Source organism: Artemia franciscana, chromosome 19 (genome assembly GCF_032884065.1).
Source record: "Artemia franciscana chromosome 19, ASM3288406v1, whole genome shotgun sequence".
Lineage (NCBI taxonomy): Eukaryota > Metazoa > Arthropoda > Branchiopoda > Anostraca > Artemiidae > Artemia > Artemia franciscana.
Window position 1 is genome coordinate 4,983,391 of NC_088881.1, and position 11,119 is coordinate 4,994,509.

The 11,119-nt window shown below is 33.6% G+C and overlaps 1 long non-coding RNA gene across 1 annotated transcript; it reads left to right on the forward strand.

Annotated features, from left to right (window-relative positions):
• The first annotated feature begins 5,285 nt into the window (after positions 1–5,285).
• On the forward strand, positions 5,286–10,389 carry LOC136039189 (uncharacterized). Its single transcript, XR_010620390.1, has 3 exons — positions 5,286–5,374; positions 6,933–7,209; positions 10,069–10,389. It is a non-coding gene; the product is annotated as an uncharacterized LOC136039189 (long non-coding RNA).
• The last annotated feature ends 730 nt before the right edge of the window (positions 10,390–11,119 follow it).

Genomic DNA, 11,119 nt, shown 5'->3' on the forward strand with positions numbered 1-11,119 from the left:
TCCTTATTTTTATCTTTTTTAAGAGTGTTATCCTCAGTCTTGGGTATACGGACATTTTATCATTTTGAAAGTCATAAGCCTGATTTTTCTAGTCCTGCAAGATACTCCCCTCCCCTTCCGAATCCATTTCAAGCGGTTTTTGAGGACCCTTCCTTTGACTGCCTTTCAGAAGCTTTTTAAGACGGGACTCCTAGTCAGCTTTCCTAATACTTTATATTTTATAATTTCAACTTTTCACATTTCTGTTTTAATTTCAGCTCTTTCTTATGGAAGTGGTAGTTGTATAAAGTTTGGAGCGCTTATTTTATTGGAAATTAAGATCTCTTCTTTTAAAAATTCAAAAGTGACAAGGCAACTAGCCCCTCCCCTCAAAACTTCTTTTCTCCAAACGCATTCGATTGATATTTGGAGATAGCCCTTTCGTTTAAAAGAGTCCAAAGAACATATAACAATGCCACTATTCGAGGTGGCATATATGGTTTTTATGGCACTTGGTATCTACCAAGTGACATATAGCAATTGCAAATTCTGTCGGTCGGTCAGTCGGTCTCTCTGTCTATCTGTCCTGGTTTTGCTACTTTAAGCACTTTTAGGTAGGCTAGGACGATGAAATTTATCAGGCGTATCAGGAATCAGACAAGATTAAACTAGAAACTGTCGTTTTCCCGATTTGACCATCTGGGGAGGAGTGGGGGGACGGTTAAATTGGAAAAATTAGGAAAAAATGAGGTATTTGTAACTTACAAACGGGAGATTGGATCTTAATGAAATTTGATGTTTGGAAGGATATCGTGTATCAGAGCTCTTATTTTAAATCCTGAACAGATCCGGTGATACTGGGGGTAGTTGGGGGGGAATCTAAAATCTTGAAAAACGTTTAGAGTGGTGGGATCGGGATGAAACCTGGTTGTAAAAATAAGCACAAGTCATAGAAACGTGATTGAGACAACCAAAGCGGATCCGATCTGTTTGGGGGAGTTGGGGGGGGAATAGAAAAAATGAGGCATTTTTAACTTATGAACAGGTGATAGGATCTTAATGAAATTTCACTTTTAGAAGGATATCATGTCTCAGAGCTGTTATTTTAAATTCCGACTTGATCCAGTGACATGTGGGGGAGCTGGGGAGGGGAGCCCAAAATCTTGAAAAACGCTTAGAGTGGAGTCATCGGGATGAAAATTGGTGGGAAAAATAAGCAGAAGTCCTAGATACATGATTGACATAACCGGAAAGGATCCACTCTATTTGGGTAAATTGTGGGGGGGTAATTCTGAAATATTAGAAAAATAGGTATTTTTAACTTACGAAGCAGTGGTCAGATGAAAATGAAATTTGACATGTAGAAGGTACTCATGTCTCAGAGTCCTTATTTGAAATCCTGACCAGATTTGTTGACATTGGGGGGGGGGCGTTTGAGGGGGATACCGGAAATCTTGGAAAACGTTTAGAGTGGAGAAATCGGCATGAAACTTGGGGGGTAGAATAAACAAATGCCGTAGATATGCTATTGACGTAACCGTACTTGATTCACTCTCCTTGGGGGAGTTAGGAGGTTGGGCTCAGTGCTTTGGCGAGTTTGGTGCTTCTGGACGTGCTAGGACGGTGAAAATTGGTAAGCCTATCAGGGAGCTGCACACATTGACTTGATAAGGTTGTTTTACCCGATTTGATCATCTGGAGGGGGGCTAAAGAAATAGGTAAAATTAGAAAAAATGAGGTATTTCTAACTTACAAGCGGTTTATCAGATCTTAATGAATTTTATATTTAGAAGGGCCTCGTGACACAGAGCTCTTATTTTAAATCCCGACCGGCATTAAGCCAATGAGTTTCCTTTTAAATCAATCTAGTGATTCTTGGAATTTTGCTAGTGCTCATACCATATGAGCTCTTGGCTCTTGGTTCTTCCGGCTTCGTCACAAGTGCTATATGAGCTCTTAGCTCTTGCTATGGAAGTGTTAATTGTATAAACTTGTCATGAGGCTCATCTGATGGGGAATTCAAAAATTTAGTTTTCTGCTGGGATTCAAATTTGATCTGAGGGTAGCCAGTCCTCTTTTCACCCATTTACTCAAATGGATCCAATCAAAATTTTGATAATGCTATTCTGTTTCAAATAGTTCAAAGGCTATGGCTCTAGAGTTATTCCCCCCCCCCCCTGACCCCGGGTCAAGGGCTTTAAGTTATGCTAGCTGCCTCTCTTTAACCTCTAAAATCTTGACGAAAATAGCGACGAAGACCACACTGCCTTTCCATAACAAACAAATACAACGTAGAGACAATAGGGAAAATTTTTTCAAGACAATGGAAATTATTTATGTAGATATTTCGGCCCTATGTCCAAGGGCCGTCTTCAGCACAATACAAGAATAAGAGAGAAACTATATATATATATAAAAGAACTTTAAAAAATGTTTTGATAAGTGTTTTTAACTATTCAGTTTTAATTCTCACAATTTGATGTAAGTTCTTTTATATATATATATAGTTTCTCTCTTATTCTTGTATTGTGCTGAAGACGGCCCTTGGACATAGGGCCGAAATATCTACATAAATAATTTCCATTGTCTTGAAAAAATTTTCCCTATTGTCTCTACGTTGTATTTGTTTGTTATGGAAAGGCAGTGTGGTCTTCGTCGCTATTTTCGTCTAGCTTATGGGGAGTAGTTGACCTATGATATCTTTTATTTTATTAGTCTAGGTAAAAAACATGCTAATATTATCAATCAACAAAAATTTTTAGAATCCTGTAGAAATGAAAACCTTATTCCCAAGTCTTTAAGATATAAATTACATTTAAATACCCGAAAAGAAGCGCAATTTGCCCATACACTACAGTTAAAAACCCTAGTCCATATTATTAAGGACAAAAAACAGAAACGACATATTATTTCTTCAGAGAGAAAATCGTTGGAAACTTTTTTGCTGGAAAACCTGTCCACCATTGATTTTGCTCAAGTTGTTAGATTAGAAAGGAATTTGTTTAGCCACGATTTTTGCTTGTCCAAGGAACGCCTCTATAAAAAATTAGAAGGCTTACGAAATGAATCTTTGATGAGAAACCGTATTTATTCTCCAAGATTCACTCCTGGGCCTGCTATCGTTAACCTCTCTTTGGAACCCCAGGAAATCGAAACACTAGAAAAAGGTCCAAAATGTTCTTTTCTACCGAAACAGGTTCCTGTGGCAGATATAGTTTCCTCTCTAGAGTCCGCTTTGCATAAACACTATCCTTCTGTCTCTAACCCGGATGAAGTTAGATCTGGTCTAATAAATATCCTCTATAATAGCCAAAAAAAGTTTAAGCCTCCTACCAATTCCACACCAGAAAATTTGCATGACATAAAAAAAAAAAAAAAAAAATACTATCTAATCTCCGAAAAGATCCTTCTATTATAATAACTAAAGCAGACAAAAGTAATTCACTTGTTGTCATGAATACAACAGACTATGACAACAAAATTCTTTCGCATTTAAATGACACAATTACATATCAAACAATAACTCATGATCCTACTGATCAGTTCACTAATAATATTATAAATGAATTAAAGCAGCTAAAACAAAATGGTAAAATCACCCCACAACTGTATAATAAATTTTTTCCCCGTGGTAGTTTCTGTCCTAAACTCTACGGTTTACCAAAAATACATAAACAGGGTATTCCCTTAAGACCTATTGTAGCTTGTACTAAAGCTCCCGCTGCCAATATTGGAAAATGGCTTTGTGCAGCTTTCAAACCTTTATTGTATTCTCAGAATTCCTATATTCATAACTCGGCAGATTTGGTTAAAAAACTTAGCAACACAAGTATTTCAGAAAACACAATAGTTAGTAGTTTCGACATTGTTTCCATGTATACAAATATAGATGTAACTATTTCAGAGGAATTATTAAAAAACAAAATAGAAGAAAATTACCACTTGATCGAGACTTTAGTGACAGGAATTGATTGTGAAGTTTTAATGACTCTTGTTAAAATTTGTAATAAGTTTTCCATGTATTTTCAATTTCGCGATTCTTTTTATCAGCAAAAAAATGGGTTACCCATGGGGGCACCTTTATCCGGGCTACTAGCAAATATTTACGTCGAGAATCTTGAGAATTGGGCATTGAATTCTTATTTTCTAAAACATGTCTATTGGGGTCGTTATATGGATGACGTAATTTCATTTTGGAATTATGGGGAAGCTGAACTTCGGGGCTTCTTAGATCATCTTAACACTTATGACCGAAATTTGCAGTTCACCCTTGAAGTTGAAATTGAAAATAAACTACCGTTTTTAGATGTATTAATTATTCGTAATGCTGATGAACTGGATTTTACTATATATCGAAAGCCAACACAAAACAATAGATATCTTCACTTTAATTCAAATCACCCCCCACAAGTTAAAAGAGCAGTTGTAACTTCCCTCATTGATCGTGCCCTAAATATTTGCTCCAATTCATATATAAATGCAGAAATAAATTTGATCAGAGATATTCTTTTTGGTAATGGATACCCCATTCCTTTTGTAAATAAAATAATTAGCCGTAGAATAAAAAGACATTCTTGTAAAATCGAAGAAGGTACTTCACAATGTGAGGCTACTGATAAGCCCACAAATATTGTCTATCTTCCGTATATCCCAAAGATTACAACAAAATTAAAAAATATTTGCACAAAAAATAATCTGTACGTAGTTTTTACTAATAATTTTAAAATCATCAATTTCTTAAATTCGGGTAAAGATAAGACTCCAGTTACTTGCCAAAGAGGGGTCTATCAAATACCCTGTGATTGCGGAAAATACTATGTCGGCAGGACCCATCAGAATCTAGACAAAAGGTTACAACAGCATAAAAATGACATAGACAAGGCCTTAATTTCAAATGGTTCCAACAACTCCTTTGATTCTTCTGTAGGTTGGCATATATTTAATAATCCGTCCCACATGATACTTTTTGAAAACTCTTCACTCATTAGTAATGATTTGGGAATAAAACAGGTGGTTCGAGAATCAATTGAAATTAATCTCAAAATAAATAAAAATATTTCTTTGAACAGGGACTTGGGGGAATACTCACTAAATTCTTTATACTCAAATTTAATTAAAAATGATCTAACAAAATATTTTACTAAACCAATTTATAATAGTACTGAACCAACTACGAAAAGGCCTTTGAGACAGGCTACTAAACAAGCAAGATTAGCTTTAAGAAATTGCATCTAATCATTTTATTCTCTTTAGTTTGAATGAGTTTATATTTCTTCATTTCATTCTTTTCGCCAGTCCTGGTTGAACTTCGCTGAAGTAAGGATGCTAGGGCTATTTTTAAAAAATGTTTTAATAAGTGTTTTTAACTATTCAGTTTTAATTCTCACAATTTGATGTAAGTTCTTTTATATATATATATATAGTTTCTCTCTTATTCTTGTATTGTGCTGAAGACGGCCCTTGGACATAGGGCCGAAATATCTACATAAATAATTTCCATTGTCTTGAAAAAAATTTCCCTATTGTCTCTACGTTGTATTTGTTTCTCTAAAATCTTATGGAAGGGACAGTCTTAAAAACTTTAGAGGAGGTTTATTTGATTCAAAGTTCGATATTTTAGTTTCTTATCTAAGAGTCAAAAGTGAGGGGAGGACAACCAGCCTCTCCCATCCCTTGCAGACTTCTCCCTTAAAGGAACCCGTCCAAAATTGTGAGATAACCATTAAGTTCAAATTAGTCTAAAGATAAAATAATTATGTCTCAAATATCCAAACCCTCCCAACACCTGGAACAAGGGCTATAAGTTATGCGAATTGCCTATTGTTAATATGTAAGGTTGTTTACTGAATAACCTTACATATTGTTATGTAAACTTGGAAAGAAACACATTTGATTGGCAATTGAAAGAAAAAGTTCCCTCTTTGAGAGTCAAAGTTATCGGAGGGTAGCCTGCATTCCCCCTCCCCCCTCGTCTGTCATGCTTTTTTTTGTTCAGATGCTTCTATTCGAAATATTGAGATAGTCATTTTGCTCAAAATAATCCCTAAAGTAAAATAGCTTAAAATCAGGGGATTCATAAACCCCCCAACAGACCTGGGGCATGGGCTGTAAGTGCTTATTGTTGCTTTAATGCTTCTTTTCTTTAATAATTAGTTCACTTTGATATTTTCTTTACTTTCATACCTTGTTACTTTGATATTGTTGCTTAGATACTAACGAACCAAAATTTCAAAATTATTTTAAAATAATGAACCTTTCCAATATTAAGGTTTTCAAAAAAAATAAATAAATAAAGATTACATTAAACTTTAGATCAGCAGAATTGAAATCGTAACAATTCCAACTCAAAGCAACCAGTATTAAAAATAAATGAAGCCAAAAACGAGCAAACATTAAATAAGCAATCATAGCAAATAAAAATAAAACGGCTACTAATATAAATGAATAAATACATCATAACACCTGCTGTACGTTTGTTTTCTATGATTGTTTAGTTAGGTTCTTTGTATTTTGGGTTTCATTTATTCTTTAATAGTAACTTCTGGTCATTTAGAGTTTCAATTATCTATAGGTTTTTATTTCCGCTGATCTGAAGTTTAATATTACATCTACTTTTTCTTTTAAAAAGCTTCTTTTTCTATTTTTTTTTTTTAATTAGTCTTAAAAGTAGTTCTGAAAAGATATACTGTCTAGGAAATGCAACATCTAAGAAACTAAAACATGAATTTTAAAATATTTAAAAGAATAAAAAAAATTATGCAAAAAATGCAGAAACATAAAGTAAAAATCCTTGAAACTCATTTTTCACATGCGAAAATGCATGTTCTGTAAGATACTGTCTCTTGAAGTACCGGAGCCAATTTCTAGTAGTGCATCTAACCCTGTCAATTCATTCAAAGTAAAGTAATACGCTTTAGATTTCTTATATTTTGTTATTGACTAATTTATTTCAGAAAAGCCTTGGTTCTTCCAAAATGGAACCTATCGACCAGACATCGGCGACCTTTATGATCATGTGTGGCCTTGTCCCAGCTGCTGGAGTAGAATAGCTGAGCAGCTGATGATTGGACCCCCAGAAGCAGAAGAGCAAAAAGAGAAAACCATATTTTTAGGCAACGGCCTTGGTGCTTGGTCTGGGATGCGTGCTGGACCTGGTGTATTTGTCAAGAATCGGTGCCCTGTTAGCAGAGATTCATTGTCAGAAGAAAAAATTATGCACTCACCGCTGATGTGATTCTTTTTAAGAGTTCATTTATAATTCCCAAGCACAAGAAACCACCCAATCAGGCAAACTAGCCAGATAACAGAATAGGCTACTGTTTTCTAAGGCCATTGGTCTATTTTCTACTGATCCACAATTTGCAGTTATATACCATTGTCTTGAGTTTTTTTTTATACCTGTAGGAAAAAAAACCCATGTAAATCGTGTCCTTGCCAAACAGGTTTCAACATACTGAGTGTTGCAGAAAAACCACACCGTTTTTGCATATTGTTGACGATTTTCACCAGCATTTTTATACAAAAATGCGAATCCTAATGCTTCCAAAGGTGAAAAAAACATTCTAATGTGTCTGATTAGTAGCTTGTTGTCATAAACTGCATTAAAAAAAAGAAAAAAAAGAAGAAAAATGATAACCGGTATCTGTCAGATATCGTAGCAATTTGGGGATTTATCTGATTATAAAACTGGTGTTCTGTGTTTACAAAACTGAACACAAATCGATTGAAACCAATTTTATGTAACAAAAGAGAAGGATAAAAAGAGAACAAGATAAAAAGAGAACAAGAAGGATAAAAAGAGACAAAAGAGAAGGATATGTAACAAAAGAGAAGGATAGTTCCAATTTTTTCGCACTATGCTTGCGATTTTGAAAGCATTTTGTGTGTTTTTCCTAAAGCTTCTTTTAATTGTTTTACTTGGTACTTCTGTAGGTAGAAGCAGCTCCAGGGATAAAAAAACCATCCTTAGCACAGGGACAAGTGGTGAATTTGCTATAGATTACCAATTGGTAGGTTTTATAGCTTAAAAGGGTGCATGCTCGCCTTTAGGTCTGTTAGCTCGAAAGTTTCAGGAATCGTTTTCTGGGCCAAGAGAACATCACTTTCTGTTTGAGGGAGAGGGGGTAGGTACTATGCAGCTTGTAGGGATTGAAAATGATAAGTGCTTTTGTAAAAAGTAGTACGGAGGTGGTGCACTGCATCTGGTTTTGCTCCTCACAGTTGAATGGCTGTATCTTTGAAATTCTAACAAATAAACCCATCAGCTTATTTGTAAAAGGCCTACAAGGGCCGTGAATACAGTAACAACAAACGAAATTGCTTTAAATCAAAGCCACAAATAAGTAAGCACAATCGATCACAAACCTACATGAAAATTCACTCCATGATTCAGTCCGAGGTTCAGGAATCACTCCATTTTTAGAATTTTCCCAAAATCCGTCCCTTTCATTACCCTTATTCAATTATTTTTATTAGTAAAACTTTCACCTAGAATAAAAAATTGGTGATTTACCTATGTAATACCCAAATTTACTTCACTTATGCATAATCAGTAATTTTTAGCTGTAGTATTCGATGGCAAGATAGGTTCTAACTTGAACTCCCACAATAGGTAATCTTTTTACTATCAATGATCTGGGAGGGACTTGAGCGAAGCTGGCTGGTGAAAAAGATACTTAAAAAAAATATTCGTGCATTATTGTTTTATTGTCTCTTATTATTGTCTTTTGTTGGCATTATTGCTTTTATTGGCTTTTTCTTTGGCATTATTGTCTTTTATTAAGTTGCTTTGTTCATTCAGGTTAAGATTATATATATGTTTTCATGAATGTCCGTGGATTAGTAATTGTCGACATTCTCTTGTGAATGTCCGAAATATTTTTTTTCTCCTTGGTTTAATCAGGGTTGCCAGTCAACTTTTTCAGTTGAATCCCAGGTTTGATGATGATAGATTAAGTTAGGTTAGATTAGGTTTGGTTGGGCTATCTTAGGTTAGGTTTTTGATCCATTTCTGATACTTATAACCAAGTTTAACAGTTCCTAATCCAACCTGATCTAACCTAACTCTTCCCATCATAGCTTTCATGAGACTGAAAGAGCTGACTCGTCACGCTAGTTAAATCAAAGCAGAGAAAAAGGAATTTCTTACATTCACTGGTATTTTTGCAATTACCAGTTTTTTACTCTTTAAACATTTTAATATAATTTAATATCATTTTCATTTTTACTCGCTCACATGCTTGGTGTCGCTTGTCACATTCTTCGAATTCGAAAGAGAGCATCAATGCCAATGTACTGCGGTAACTGTTAATACAGATTGTATTATTGAATACTTGATTAAAATAAGAGTGGTACAGAAAATTAAAAAGAATTGAAACCTATTTTTAGTTTTTTTTTTTAATGATTGTCATTGAGTTTAGTTTTTATTTTTCATTATTTTTTTTTTTTTTAATATTTTTTTTTTAGTTTTCTTTTTTTTTTTTTTTTTTTTTTGTTTTTTTTTTTTTTTTTTTTTCTATTTCTTCAGCTTTTGTCTTTTTTTTAACTTTCTTTGTTTTTAGTTTCTTCTATTTTTAATTTATTTTCTTTTTTATGATTTTTTTAGTTTTTTCTTTAGTTTTTTCTTTTTTTTAGTTTACTTTTTTTTCAGTTTTTGTTCCTTTTTTTTTATAGAAGATACTTTTTTTGATTTTTGTTTTAGTTTTTTTTTTTCTTGTTTTAATTTATTTTACTTTTTAGTTGTTTTTTTTTAGTTTTTTTAGTTTTTTATTTTTCTTTTTAGTTTTTTTTAGTTTTTTTTCCTTTTTGTTTTCTTTTTGTTTTATTTTTCAGTTTTTTTCCTTTTTTTTATAGAAGATACTTTTTTAGTTTTTTCTTTTAGTTTGTTTTTATTTATTTTTAGTTTATGTTTAGTTTTGTTTTAGATTTTTCTTTTTTTAGTTTTTATAGAAGATACTTTTTCAGTTTCTTTTATTTTTTTTATTTTTTTTTATTTTTTTTAGTTTATTTTTACTTTTGCCTTGGTTTTTGTTCCCTTTTTTTAGTTTTATTTTATTTATTTTTTTAGTTTTTTTCCTTTTTTTCTTATAGAAGATAGTGTAATAGATGGACAGACTGAAGGAACGAAACACACAGATCAGCAAAACCTAAACACATCAATCCCGCTTCAGTGAAAGGATATACTGGCAGCAGAAAACCTGCGGGAAGATTGACAGCTCCTTCTTGATGCCCTGGGTGCCTCTGAAGGCACACAAGAAATCTAAGGGCTAAGTTGGGTTCTGCGCTCCCAGCCATAGAACCTGGGGATATATGATGATGCCTTTGATTGTTTAAATTTCTTATTCTGATTATTAAAAAAAAACTTATAAGTCTCCAGATTGATTATTTATAACGTCTTCTAAAACTTTCTTGTAGAGCAGTAAAACCAATGTATATAATATATTCTTTAAAACGCTGGGTTTTAAAGAATATATTTTAGAGAATATAAGAATATATCCTTAGTGCAAGTTTTTCGTATTTTATTTTTCTACGGTACGTTATTTTTCTGCCGTGGGTTTAAAACAAGGCCGTATTTTGAACCCCCCTCCCTCCCTGAAATATTTTTTGACTCGTAAAAAGTAAATAAAATGAATACAAACAAATTTTAGATGTGTTTTTAAAGTTTCCCCCCCCCCGAAAAAAAGTCCTGGATACATTCTTGGTTTGAGGTTTCAATGTAAGGCGACAGTTATTTTATCATTCGTGTTTAGCTTTATTCATCCACTAAGTTATGTTTTTGAACTTTGCTCCTGTGTTCTGTTTTAGATCGAAAGAAAAGGTTGAAAACATGAAAAAATAGGATAATTGTCTTCTATTTTGAATCAAGTTTAGGTCACACTCAATAAGAAAAAGTCACAACTTCGACTGGCTGAATGGGTAGACGGAGAACTAATGAATCAAGCAGTAAACTATAAGCATTTTGTTCCTTCCGTGTAAGACAAACCTGTAGACTTGTCACAAAATCCCATCTTCCACAGGAAGTACGAATCTTAAAGGAAACAAAAGCAAGGTGTTCCCACTCTCCACCACCTGGAAAACATCTCAGAAGGCCACATGCACTGCAGAGTTCTACCACGCTTGGTACAGTATCTGCCATGCTTGA